The sequence below is a fragment of the Hippoglossus hippoglossus genome, chromosome 6 (genome assembly GCF_009819705.1).
Source record: "Hippoglossus hippoglossus isolate fHipHip1 chromosome 6, fHipHip1.pri, whole genome shotgun sequence".
In the NCBI taxonomy this organism is placed as follows: Eukaryota; Metazoa; Chordata; class Actinopteri; order Pleuronectiformes; family Pleuronectidae; genus Hippoglossus; species Hippoglossus hippoglossus.
Genome location: NC_047156.1, coordinates 19,567,781 through 19,580,950, shown reverse-complemented (window position 1 = coordinate 19,580,950; position 13,170 = coordinate 19,567,781). Strand labels below are relative to the sequence as shown.

The 13,170-nt window shown below is 42.2% G+C and overlaps 1 protein-coding gene across 1 annotated transcript in view; it reads left to right on the top strand.

The window, feature by feature from the left end:
• The first annotated feature begins 2,303 nt into the window (after positions 1 to 2,303).
• The window catches only part of si:dkey-82f1.1 (DENN domain-containing protein 2A), a 33,386-nt gene continuing 22,519 nt past the window's right edge, over positions 2,304 to 13,170 (top strand). Inside the window, exon 1 of the mRNA XM_034589102.1 lies at positions 2,304 to 2,812. The gene's annotated coding sequence lies outside the window, so the exon portion shown is untranslated. The remainder of the gene's footprint in view (positions 2,813 to 13,170) is intronic.

The following is a 13,170-nucleotide window of genomic DNA, read 5'->3' as shown; positions in this document are numbered from 1 at the left end:
CACACAAGTTCCTAATGTCATAATTCTATAGAGGGGATTAAAACTACTTATCCTAAGTAATATTTCTAAGACATTACTTCAAACCAGCCATATTTTTCTGCAGTATTGGTTTTGCTGACTAAATGTGTTTCTGGGTCATAAAGGAAAGGAGGAGGCAGGGAACAAAACACACCCATGGTTTGATTTCATTGTCATTTCCTCTGCTTAAACCAGAGACTCGCAAACAGCCTGCTATATACCAGCAACCACTGAGAACGTGTCCCAGCCATGTTCCCAGTCACGGTGTGTGTCCCCTGGACAGTGGGCTCAGTCCACCCCTAGGATCCCAGCTGTAGGCCCGAGCGAGGACTCAGCAACACAATAAAGTGGGATAAACGCCAAACAGATGTTGCTAGCCCCCGCCTCCCACCCTGTTCCCCTCACAGCTATTGATGGACAAGCCAGGCTTTTTAGATCTCTCTTGCATTTCAAAGGAGAGGTCAGGGTTTGTGCTCAGAGGTCAACAGGAGAGTTGCTGTGCTGAAGTGATGCTGTTAGACATTTAATGAAGGCTGCTCAGTGAAATGATTGTAGGAATGTAACCCGGGCCCCTTCACATGATTTTTTAAAAGCGATACATTGCCATATTGCACTTCTGGAAAGTTTGAGTTAATTACTTATATATGATCAACATTTAAACATGTGCATATCTGCATCTGTATCATCTGCATTCTGTATGTGTGCAGTAAGCCAAGTTAAACCCCATTTGTTTCTAATATACCACATACATTTACTCTATAAGAACTTGAAAGTTAGAGCCAAACATTTGCATATCATCAATACATCTACAATCAATTGTAGGTAAAGCAACTGCCCTATAACAACCAATTTTTAAATCTTGTAAACAACTTTATATACATGTATGAATTGTATATGGCCTTTAAAACTACCTTAGAGTCAAACTTTCTGATAATACAGTTCACATGCAGTTATTAACTGGATGGTTAGTTTATGAAACAACATTAGATTGTGTTAATATTCATGATATAGTGGTTCCATCCTCATTAAGGCTTGGTGATTAATATGTCAATCACTTTCTCTAATTCTTTGGTCTGTAAGATTTTCAGTTGTGTGCAGCCAACACTTAAAGAATCTGAGATGTTTCTTTCTTATAAAGATAAAGAAAATAAGGACAAGTTGAAACTAGGTGATGTTTTTTTTTTGTTTGCTTGAAAATGACTTGATCATCAAAATACGTGGCGATTAAGTTTCTGTATTCAATTAGATTGTATTTGTATAGTGCCAGATCAGAACATACATTATCTCAAGGCACTTACAGTGAAGTTGAAACGATACAACATTATATAGAGATCCAACAGTTCCCACAATGAGCAATATGATATATACTATATAATCTATTGTCTGTATCTCTTTGCCCCAATTTCACCAACATGACTGAATAGCACATTTTTATGAACTTTGGGAAAAAATTTAATTGAAGGTGTCACTTTAATGATTTAACTCTTACATCAAATGGAAATTTAAAAATGTCTTGTGCATCTTCAGATTTTAGTAGCTCTTCATGACATAGTGTCAGAATAAAGCTTTCAGGTCGTGTACAGTGTTTGTCTGCACAGCATGTGTATGTAATAATGGACTTGCCAATGAGGGTGTGTGGGGTTGAACAGGTTAATTATTAATCACACTGGCCATCAGTATGCATGTCCAGTCTTGTTTCCTGCTCGCTCACTTTCTTTGTCCACTCTTTGCCCAAGTCCATTAAGTCGATCTGCCGCCCTGAGGAACTGACTGTGAGCTGGACCCCCCCATTCTTATCCGGTGACTTAGAACAGGTCAGCATTAATCAACCCAAACACGGCCAAACCATTTTCACCCAGTCTTACCGCTCACAGGAATCTGCTTCTGCACTATAGTCATAGTTGTTGTTGTCACATGTGACCTGTAAACAAAATCTCAAAAAGATCAAATAGACGAACACGTTGTCCAACTCATTCAGATAGGACGAGTGACCCTTGGGCTTTTCTAATAGCTTCCCAAAGGGGGCTGTTATTTATGTATTCAGTTGTGCTCAGCGTTGCCCCTTCCTGCTTCATTCCTCACTCTTTTTTTTGGAGCAGGACACTTGGTTTCCCCAGCAACTAGGGCTCCAATCGCCCAGCCAGCTGCAGATTAGTTCAACAGTGGGGGTTTTAGGTGGGTGGGAGAGGGGCGATGGTGGAAAATGGGGAGGGAGAGAGAGAGAGAGAGAGAGAGAGAGAGAGAGAGAGAGAGAGAGAGAGAAGGGAGAAGGAGGGAGGACGGCAAAATGGGAGGGGGTAGCATGAGGGAAGGAGGAGTGGGAAAAGTTTGAGCAGGGGAGACTGAAAGAGAGGGAGCAATCGCCACTGAGAGATAGGAGTCAGCGTGAGTGAGTGTGTGAGAGAGAGGAGAAATTGCTGTAAACATTTTAACCCTGGAGGAGGCCGGACAAGAGGAGGGCTCTCACAGTCTTTGTGCCTGTTTCAAACTTTTTATGCCCTCAGAGCTGTAAACTCAAGGTCTGTCCTCTGTTGTGTGCACCGGCAGGGACTATGCTAAAGTGAGAGAAGCCAGAGGCAGGAGTTGGACTGCAAAAACCAAAGAGAAGAGAGAGAGAGAGAGAGAGAGAGACAGAAAGAGGAGGAGATAGGTAAAAGGAGAGAGGGGGGAGAAAGCCAAACTTCTCTCAAGGAAAGGAACCATGCAAGTGGATGCTGTTTTCTGTGGGGTCAGGTTACGAAAAATGAGAGACCACTCCAAGAGCACTTCATCAGGGCTCAGCCAGCTCAGAAAGGTAATGTGAAGAGTTAAAGAGTGACAGTGGTTGTTTGTGTGCTTATTTTCTCAAACCCAATGTAAACTGAGATTTCTTTGTGGTATGCTGGACACATGGAGGTTGAGTTCAAAATCATTCACATTGCTTCAGGATCCATCTTTATGTGTGTGCCTCTACCTCACTCATATTCTTTGCAGTCTATACATATGCTTGTGTGTGACCTTGAATGTGTCAGCCTGTATTTGTGTCAGCGTACAGACTACATAGATGCTTGTGTGGGTGGTAAGTGTAAATGTTTATTGGAGCAGTATTTCATTCTGAATTTTCTGGTGTGGCTCCAGGTAGAGTGTCCCTCCAGTAGCCAGTCTCAGTCTGTCTGCACTATGTCCATTACTGCTGCCCACAAGAGCCTCATCCGCACCTCACTGAAGTATCTGAGCACACGTGAGCACATGCACACTCAGTGGTTTTCGGTTTTCATCTGCTTATTAAAGGGAAACAAAGTGTAGATGGACGGTTTGGCTGCCATTTGGATAAGAGTGCGAGTGCACACTGAAACCATCACGCTCTAAACCAGCTTGTCGAGGGGCTAGAGAGCGACAGTGGAGAAAGAGAGGAGAGGATAAGCGAGAGGAGCTTTCTACACTGTGAACAAAGGCACCTCTTCATGTATGAGTCCCAGCGCCTGTATTGTTGAGGAGGAGGTAGGCAGGGCTGGACATCTCCCCAGGCAGGACAGATGAGTTCAGCCTCAGGTGGCTCCAACAAGTCGAGCTTATCAGTGATAAGGAAATGCTTTTTGTTTGCATACACATGACTAGGCATTATTAGACGCTGTGCAGTTGGGTTTGAATTGTATTAGAGCTCTTTCAAACTCATACAGGTCTCAGAGTAACACAACTGGTGCAGCTTATGACGACTATATTCAAGTTTTTAAGTGTTTTCATTCAACCAGCGACTGTTTTTAGACCTTGGACGTACTCTGATGCACAGGAAGGGATTCATTCCAAATGTCTAGCATTGTTATGTTATGCAATGTTATGCAGCAACAGCAGTGTCTTTGGAATTTACAGAAATATTAGCAATTAGCACAAGCTGTGACAGCCACAGTGACCCCCAACTGTTTTAGTGCCAAGTGATCAGATGCACAATGACCACAGCAAAGACACCACCAAGATATAAAAAGGTGATTCTGTTTAGTTGTAACTTTCTGTAAGAAGTTGTTAGTTCTAGGAGAAATGAATGGGGTTTTCAAATCCTTTACTCATGCAATAGTCTGTTAAATTACCCATGTGGACTATCAATTTTTCATCGTAAACATTATTTATATTTCTGGACAGATTGCAAGCTTAAGGCCTAAGGCACAATTTGAAAGCATTCCATACCTCATAAACCTTTTGTAAGTGGTATTTTTATGATAAGGAATATAGTGAAACTCGTGAGACCAACTTTATCTTCTCTGAATTGCTGCATTGTTATCGTACTGCCACCAGCTCACAACATGTGGACTTGCAGTCAACAGGGATTGCTTTTATGGCACTTTGAGAAGTCAAGTCTGGTATTTAGGTAAAAGCCATTACAGTGCCACTAGTGTTCCTTTGTTGATAGCTCATCTACTTGAGTAGTATTATTTTGGCATTTAATATAGTTGCTTGGTGACTGCAGAATAACATTTTAATCACAATGTTATCTTTCGTATTTCCTGACGGCAGACGTCTTCCACTCTACTTAGCATTTTAGCAAGTTTCTCACATGTACAACTTTTATAAATGCTTTTTCATTGAAAGACTAAATCCACCATTGCGACACATTAAGCAGGTAGTGGCATTCTATTCAAAGAAAGGGCGTCTCATATTCCACCTCAGATTTGGGCATGAACGTGTGATCAATTGACATATTTGATCTCAGCCTTTTTGATTAGCATAGCAGCTGAAGATTTTACTTTCACATTGGTCTCAAAGAAGAGCTTCGGCCAGTCAATAGAAGTCTTACTAAACCCTAATCAGCATTCTTCCTCTCTGGCTCCTGTTTCTGTCCGACCTGACGGGGTATTTACTTAACTCAGTAAGTTGGAGAGTATATTGAATTGAGACTGGCTGACTCTCTGTGGAGAGGTTTATGGGGTTGGAGATGAAGAGACAGGGACTGACTGTCTGCTAGTCAGCAAGGTTGTAATAAGTGGACTGCAATCTTTGTGTGTGTGGGTGTGTGTGGGTGTGTGTGTGTGTGTGTGCGTGTGTGTGTGTGTGAGGTCTGCCAGATTGGGTCAGTTGTTTACATTCTGACTCAGGGGCAGAGGCTAACTGTCTGCATGACTGCTGTTCAAGACTGTTGTGCACTGTGGTGGAAAACTGGGTATTTGTGACCTTATGTCATCATTCTTCTGCTCTCAGTGATTCATTTTACACACACGCACACTCATTCAGTCTCTGGGTATTTTTCTCTAATTGCACACCGCTCTCTGTTTCATTTATTCATTTTCTTTTTTCTGTCTTTCACGCCAAAACATCAACACACTCACAGTCATGGCATTCTCACTCTTTTTCTTATTGCCAGTGCCAATCCATCTTCTCATTCTCATGGCCCATGATATTACGATACACACTAAACTAAAAAGTCATCAGCATGAATCAACTTGCTTTTCAGGGGGAAAAAAATCCCTGAAAACCTAAACTCCAGATGTTTTGTATCGTGACAAGCCTGTGATCTCTCACAACTGAATCCAATGGTTGTTTTGTTTTCTTGGAAGCACGCTGAAGCGGAGGAATCAGTTTGGATAGTTGATACGAGTCACTTGAGTGCAAATACTGTACGTCCAGGAAAACTGTTTTTTGCTTCACGTTGACACTATTGGCTGAATTTACTAGAAAGTTAACTATTAGATGACCGTTTCACATGTGGGCGCATTTTACATAGACTTATTTACAAACCTTTTACAATAGACATATGTTTGTACATGTGTTTATGTGCACAATCAGGAATGAGTGCATATGTAACTTGTGAATGTATATGTACATTAGTCTGTATACGTGTTATTGTTGTCATGTAAAATTATGATGGCGTGGTGATTTTTCATGGTTTCACTTCAGTATGTTGATGACAAACCGTCGGTGCAGTCGTGCATGGTCTGTTTTTGAATGCGTGTCTGTGAGTGTATTCGCAGATGCAACCTGTGACATCTGTCTCCTCCATTCTTCTCCTCTCAGAGAAGTGACAGCAGGGCTTTAGGAGGCTACACACTGTCCTCCCCTCCTCTTACAGGAACTGGCTTTTGACAGCCACTCTGCAGGGTGGCCCGCAACTTTAAGACCCCATTGAGCCAATCTCCTGCCGTCACCGAGCTGCTGTTGTTGCCACGGTGACACACTCAGAAAAAAATGTGTCCTGTGGTGACGGTGAAAGAATTCCTCTTGTTTCAGAGATATGGTGGGGAGTATTGTCTGTGATGTTGGTGGATGGCCATGGGTTATGATCAAAAACACCCCCAACCCCCTCCACACACACACACACACACACATGCATGCATGGATAATGCATACCATCTTAGACGCCCATAACCCTGTCCTTGTAAGAGCTAAACCATCACACATACATACATGCATGCATAGATAATGCATACCATCACACTGGATACTGGAGGCATTCATCCAGTTGGCAGCTGGCCATGTTCTTTTTAATTTGGTGCACCTTTAACCCTTACATGCTCACACACGCACACACACACACACTTTCTCAAACTGCGTGTCGCTTTCAAGCTGTTGCTCTGTCTGGCAGTTTCACTCTGTTCAGTGTCTGAGTTGTATTAGGAAGAAATCAGACCATGGATCCGGGGGAAGTGGTTGCTGTGACTCTAATTAGGACATTTAACAGGACAGGCTGAATCCCTGTGGTACTGCGTGGTTTACACAGTCTGAAATACAGAATGTGAATCTCTTGCTTTAGAGCGGGACAATATACAAAATCAGCGACAGTTTGATGGTATTGTGTTTAAATCTTGGAAAGATCTTCCAGCTGAGTGAGGACCAGCCAATACCTCAGTGTTGGTTGCTCGATGTGGCTTTGCAGCTTGTGCCCACAGTGTGTGGCGGTCACATTCCATCTTCACACACACACACACACACACACACACACACACACACACACACACACACACACACACACACACACACACACACATGAATACAAACACATACCCACACATACTTGAAGACCTACTGACATATTATACATGTGAACATGCATTTATCTTTTCTTGACCATTGACAATTTGGAAAAAGAACTTAGGCACGGGTTGCCATGTTATGATGAACATTCCAAGCAAATTGGGAAAAGTTACCGCACGCTTTGTTAGTTGGTTTATGTGCAGCTCGTCTGTGTAATATTGGACATGGAAAAACTGTAAGATGAATGATCTCCCTCTTTTCTCTTCTCTTCTCTTCTCTGAGAATGAGAAGAATGTTGTTTACCTTTCATTGTGGGGATCCACTCCATAAAACAGTGTCCGGAGTTTCATCCAAGTGTAACGTCTTAATGAGTAGATACTCCAGACTCGCTGCAGGCACAGAGGAACTTTGATCACACCGAATCATATCTAAACACTGTCTTGTTTAGGGCGAGAGCTGGGAAAATGGTAGTTTTCTATTTGGGTTTCTCCAGTGTAATGATGGATACAATCTTATCTTTTATTTTAATGATATGTAGTTGTATCGTCGTATTTGTTGTGTTTCCTGAACCTGGTTTAAATTCTAGTCTTTTTAGCTCTGTATGAATAAGATCTGACTGACTATCTTTTGTTTCATGTCAAGACCAGAAGAACACAGGGAAAATGTTCAGTCTCTGGTATAGTTGGAAGGGATATTTGTTACCGTACAGACAAGATTTCCCCCCTCAAAATATTTATTTTGATTAACAAAATCCAGGTCATTATCCAAATCCACACAAAATTATACCTGCTCAAAGATATTATAACTCTACAGATGTATGATATTTTCAATTCTGCATTATTTCTTGAGAAATTCACAAAACCCTGTTCTGCAATGTTAAAAAAAAGTGGAAAAAAGAAACCTGGACCTGCTCCAACATTCATTGAGTTCTTCCCTGACCAAGACCACATCCCTCCAAGTTTTGTAAAAATCCATCAAGTAGTTTTTTTGCATAATCCTGCTAACAAACAAACACATGCAGAGGAAACCAAAACCTCCTCACAACACGTAATTATATATTACATGTATACGTTTTTGGCCGTTCATACAAAGTTATGTTGCTCTTATAAATTACAGTCAACTTACATAAACAGACTTAATGAAAACATACAATTAGGCTTAGTTGTTGGTAAAGACATATATTGTAATGAAAGTAAGTTAAATCATTTTCTGAGGTTTATGAGGAGATGATCTTCAGATCAGCGTACATTGGCTTGCTTTACCCCTCTGCATTTCACTTTCATTTATCACCCACTGGCGGTCTTGGCCCAGGTTCACAGTTGTCGGTCATAGGGTGTGTGGAGGTCACAAAAGTGAGCTCTGACCTAAACTGCGGAAGAGAACTTTCCCAAGCTCTCGCCTTGAGAAATCTGTTCCTATGCAGGCATGCAGAGGAGTAGAGGAGCAGGGGAGCAGGGATGGGATGGGGGGGCGCTGGTGGGAATTATCGAGTAGAACCGTTAAATTGTGAAGAGGGGAAGGAAACAGGAAGAAGAAGGAGAGGAGAGGGGTTTAGCAGCACAGAGACTGCGGCTTGGAGGAGAAATTTGATCCAGGGCCCAGAGAATAATGTTAGTGTGCTAGGAAAGCCTTGTTATTGTTGAAAGATCTGTTGGTCCACTCACTGCTGCGCATTCACTGTGGCTGACGCTGTTTTTTAAGAGAAAAGGTTTGGCCATTATGCTCAGAAATCCCACATTGTGTGTCAGCACAATGTAATATCAGATAGCTGTAAATACTGCCCACTGCAGGGAGCAGTATTATCCCTGAGAATAATGGTGTATTCAATGACACTTCCTCACTCGTCTGTAAGATCCAGGCTCTATGGGTGTTGTTAACAGCATAGACAGTTAGTGCTGAGGTGTAAGACATGCCTTGTCAGTGTGTAAGGGCGTGGTGAAACAGAATACAGCTGTGGTTGCAGACACCAGACGGCAAGTGTGTCTGTCACTTGCAATATCACCTTTAGATTTGTATAAATTGCTTCATCCATTGAAATCCATCACTGCCTGCCAAAGGCTTATTGCCAGGAAGAGCTCCATGGCCCCCTTTGTTTTGGCAAACCCTCCTGTCAATGGCCTTTATTTACTTTGTCGGTGATGATTTATACTTGGTCCTGCAACAACACTGCTCCAACCACAGGTGCCTCTACACAAAGGTCTTGTCTCTTAGACAGGATGAGCGCTCGGGGTTCTCTAATTTGTCTTTGGAAGTAATACAGATATTTTTAAAAGGTTGTTGTCCAACATGAGTAGATGAAAATGTGTCTTTCACCCTTCTCAGTAATAAGTGAAAAGCTCAGGATACAGAAACAGGAAAACGGAGGGGATCAACGAGGTCATTTAGATGCATCAACTGGAAAAAATGAATGTCTGCAAAAGATTTGTGGCAAACCATCAACATAAGTCGAAGGTTTCACCCACTGCTGGTGCAGGAGGAAAAGTCGAGGGATCAGCAAAGTCGTTAGAATAAATCCTTGAGGAAAACTGGATTTATAGTATGTCGAAAACTTAGTAGCAATCTATTTATCAATGTCAAGATATTTCAGTTTGAGATGATTGAAAACATTATAGATAGAAACAAGAGAATATGGCTGTACAAAAGTATTCTATAAATGAATGCATATTTAGTAAATGAGGCTGGAATTAATACAAATTAGTCCTCCATTTTATCTCAAGCTTTAATTCATATTTAAAGTTCTCTTCTGTGTCAAAACTGGTTAGAAAAATGTGTAACTCAGACATGTCTAAAGGAATTAGTGTTGATACTTGTTGTAAACAGCCACACTTAGAGGAGGGGTGAGAAACCTGAAGTCATACAGATGCAAAAAGTCTGTCTTTGAGAAGCCGTTTTCAGACATGAACTCCATGAATGTTAGGTCTTTTCATCTTCTCTTTTCATCTTGAAATATTTGCATTCTTTTTGCTTTTTTCAGTGGCAAATGGAAAATGAGTTATCTAAGAACTATGCTTATATCTCACAACCACGCACCTGTAGCAAACCAGTGTGTGTCCTATTTTCTTTAAGTGACAGAATTGATGAATTCCTCCATTGAAAATGTGTCTTCAGATACTGTTAGACGACCCGACAAGCACTTGTGTTTGAAGCACATCGAGGCCTTCAGCTACACCAAGTCCTTGGATGCTGTCTGAAGATGGAGCTGTGTTTTCAGCTGCAAATGCACCCGATGTGGATTTGGCAGCAGCAGAGTTGGACAGGGTTATGTAGGCCAAAGTGAGAGCTGTTTAAAAAGCAGGTTGGTGGGACAAGTTGGCATGGACCCCTGCTCTGTTGAGCCAGCGGGGTAATTGGGAGCAGACTGAGGATGAGTCAGGAACTCTGCTGACGGGAGCTTGCTGCCGGTGGGTAGGAGGAGGGGCTGACATGTCTTTGTGAGGGGATGGACGGACAGATGCTCCACCTCTGCAAGCAGACGAAACATGACACCCTTTCCCAGATGGGGGGATACAGAGAGATTTGTTTGCTCTTCCTCCAAAACAGATCCACGCCCCTCCTCCTCCACTTCTTTTTTCCCCCTCTTATTAGGATGAGCTTGTCTCTTTCTCTAGCAGAAAGGATTCTCTTCTCTTCACTGAGCTGCTTAAGACCCGTTTCTATTTGTTGGAGGAAGGTACAAGCAATTGTTTTCATTTATAATCCAATTTCCCCCAAGGTCACTATAGTTTTTATAACTTCTCTGGGCTTAAAATTGTTTTACATTATCCACTTGATTTTTCACCTTTTATCAGGCCAACATGTTTAAATGCTTCACATTTCTATTTCTAGAAGTGCTTATCACTCTGAAGACTTTAGTGCATCATTAGCCAGGAAGCGGCACCATTTGCAGTCAGTGGAACGTGGAATGGAAGCCACAAACTCCAAAGGGAAAAGGAGACCTTCCCCCCTTTTAAAAGCCTGTGGTTAAACTGTTACAGGGCGGTCATTTGTTAACTCTGACAGGTGGAGTGGGTAAGAAGGACTTTAAGGGAGGATTTTGCTGAGTTTGTCTGTAGTTTCCCTTCCTTTTCCTGCCTTTTTTGACCTTGTGGTTGTCAGAGCTGTCACATATATCTACAATTCAAGAACTCAACATCTTATTGAATCCGTAAGGAAAACTGATTACTTCATTTTAGAAGCTGGAGGTCGTCGTACACACTTCCTGCAAGTCATATCACACTTCCTTTCTGTTTGTGTGCACAGACACAAGAAAATAACTACTCTTTCCATGCATAATAAGCCTCCTAAATTGAACACCCCTTGGTCGTGCTGTGCACCATAATTACATCCACAGTGGCGCTCTCAGTGGCTCCATTTATAATTAAGGTTTGTTTATACATTTACTGAGGTAATATTTTGGCCCATTCTTCCAGCTCCCAGTGGGATCGTCTGTAGACACCCTGGCAGTCAGGAGTTTCAGATATAAACAACAACCATAATAACAAGAAGATCGGCACGTGTGGCGTTAAAAATACAACAATGAATACATGCGATATATTTAGAGTGGATTGATAACCAAAAAAAACATGTAGGGAGAAATTAATTGTTTGTGGCATCCCCCTTCCTGTATTCCTGTCTGATTCTGGCTATCCCAGTTTCAATGCTGTCTCATGTCCGTCCTCTCCTAACAATAGACGGAGCAGGGGGAGAGGTGGAGGGGCAAGAGGACACAGCACAGCAGGACAAGAGCACTGTCAATGGGATTGGACAGGACACTTCGCAGCAGGGTGGCTTGTGCAGGCACTGTGTGTGTGTGTAAATTGATTATATTTATATAACAATTTTCTAGTCTTATCCACCACTCAAAGAGCTTTCCACTACAAGCCACATTCAACCATTTACAAACAAGTTAATACAGCGCTACAATATGCTGCACTTTTTCTATCACACATCATTCACACACTGCCGGCAGAGCTATCTGGGGCAATTTGTATGACGGAGTTCATACAAATTGAAAATGGTCAGCGCTAAGTTCAGGTCTGAAAGCACCCAAATGCATCCTCAAATGCATCCTCAAATGCATCCTCAGAAAATGTGGCCACATTCGCATGTGGCCACATTTTCTCTGTGTGAACACAATTGCATCTTGGTTAAGTGGCCTACTCTAATAGCTAATAACTGACGTCTCTGAACTGCTACAGTTAAAAACGTAATTTTACACTTCTCAGTTACTACACGTTGATTTCTTTGTAGCCTTCGGCACATTATCAACACTGACCACCACGTAATGATAAATGATTTTTTCTTAAATTGGTCAAATAATTTTTCTTCATTCATTGAGTCCCTCCTGACTCAACTCGCTATCTTTCTCACTTTATCTCACCAGTAAACAGACACACACACACACACACACACACACACACACACACACACACACACACACACACACACACACACACACACACACACACACACACTCACACAAACATTGTCATCGGACACATCTGTTAAGTCAGACTGGATAAAAACAACATAATTTGGTCTTCATGAACACAAATGTCTATGATGATAGACGAGTGAGAAAGAGAGTGGCCACAGGCATGTTAATATCAGGTGTGAACACATGAACTTAACTCTGTCCAATTGTGATCGGATCTCTTAGGACTGATGTTAATACCAGGTCCAAACAGGGCCTGGTGTGTGTGTGTGTGTGTGTGTGTGTGTGTGTGTGTGTGTGTGTGTGTGTGTGTGTGTGTGTGTGTGTGTGTGTGTGTGTGTGTGTGTGTGTGTGTGTGTGTGTCTAAGGGACAGCTGAAGTAGGCATCTTTACCTCTGAAGATCATACAAAAGGTAATCGCAGGCCTGTTGCTTGTTTTCGGATACAAAATAGGCACATAGGGCCAGCCACCTGATAGTAATGTGTGCGGTAGGTTGAGAAAAGAGAGAGATTAAGAGATGAAGATGAGAGAGAGGTAAGCATGGCATGCAGGAAAAGTGGATAGTTTAAATGAGAGTATAGGTTCCTGGCTTGTACGCCTGTTCCCTGGCTGTCAGTCACACTTTCTGGCAGATACACGCACTGATACAGGCGCACACAGTTGCAGAGCTGGCCTGTTTGGCTCGAGTCCAAAGCCTTGCTATGAAATCAGCTTGGGAAAGCAGCGGGGGCCCTGAACAGGACACAGAGAGAGAGAGAGAGAGAGAGAGAGAGAGAAAAAGAGAGAAGGAGACTGCTGA